A 1,118-nucleotide genomic window follows, 5' to 3' on the forward strand; every position below is an offset into this window, starting at 1 on the left:
TTCATTAACAAACATTCCCTTTGCATGCTTTGTAGTTGAAAGTTTCAGGCCACGAAGCATATCTTTTTCATTGACTAAATATCCTGAGAAAAACCTAAGGAGGCAAAAGTAGTAACAGTAATGAACATAATTTTTAACTTTGTGGTACTATATATAAGACAATATTGAGAGTATTTTAAATATATTTATTTAATCTTAGTATCAGCCCTATAAAATAGGTATCATTATCATCACTATTTTATAGATGGGAAAACTGAAGGACAGAGTTTTAAGTGACTTGCCCAAGGTTATCATGCTGTGGGGGCCAGGGCAGGACTTGAATTAGGCAATCTCAGCCCCTAAGTAATATTTCCATTTCCTCTTAAAGGACAAGACCCTGTATGAGTATAAATGAAACTGAGTCTCTCTCTCTCTCTCTTTTTAAAAGTACTGATAATTGAACCTAGGTCCTTCACATTAAGCTCCATCTCCAGCCCTTTTTTATCTTGAGATAGGATCTTGCTAAGTGCCTGTTGTGGTTTGGATCTGGAAGTCTCTCAAAGGCCTTACGTACTGATAGGCACGGCTTGGAGAAGGTGATTGGATTATGGGGCAATACAGCTGACTTGCTGTTAGGAGATGGGGTCTGGCTGGAAGAAGCGGGTCCCTGGGGCCATGACCTGGAAGTGTTTATCTCCCTTTCTGGCTCCTTTCACTCTCTGCTTCCTGGTCCACATAACATGAGCAGTTTTCTTCTGCCCAGGTGGGCCCTTCTGCCAGGTAACTGTAGACTGAAACCTCTAAAAATTGTGAGCCCAAATAAACCTGTCCTTCTTTAAGTTGTGGGTATCGAGTATTGTGTTGATGACAAAAAAGTAACTAAGATGGTTGCTAAATTGCCCAGACTGGGGTTGAATTTATAATTCTTCTGCCTCAGTCTCCTAGAAAACTGGGATTATAGGTGTGTGCCACTGCATTCAGCTCTAAGTCATTTTTCTAATCTAAGCTGATCTTTTACACTGTCCTTTCACTGTCTCTGAAGGCTTTTGACTTCTATTATAAATTTAACCAGGCTCAGAGTTTTAAAAAATAAATTTATATTTAAGAAAAGAACTATATTGTATGTCTTTTCTTTTCAG

The 1,118-nt window shown here is 38.7% G+C and overlaps 1 protein-coding gene across 7 annotated transcripts in view; it reads left to right on the forward strand.

Moving 5' to 3' along the window:
• Positions 1-1,118, forward strand: part of LOC110343847 (zinc finger protein 780A-like) — a 53,680-nt gene that overhangs the window by 7,665 nt on the left and 44,897 nt on the right. The window lies entirely within an intron of this gene.

The sequence above is a fragment of the Heterocephalus glaber genome, unplaced genomic scaffold (assembly GCF_053883595.1).
Source record: "Heterocephalus glaber isolate CG9 unplaced genomic scaffold, H.glaber_assembly_v1.0 deba00001002, whole genome shotgun sequence".
Classification (NCBI taxonomy): Eukaryota; Metazoa; Chordata; class Mammalia; order Rodentia; family Bathyergidae; genus Heterocephalus; species Heterocephalus glaber.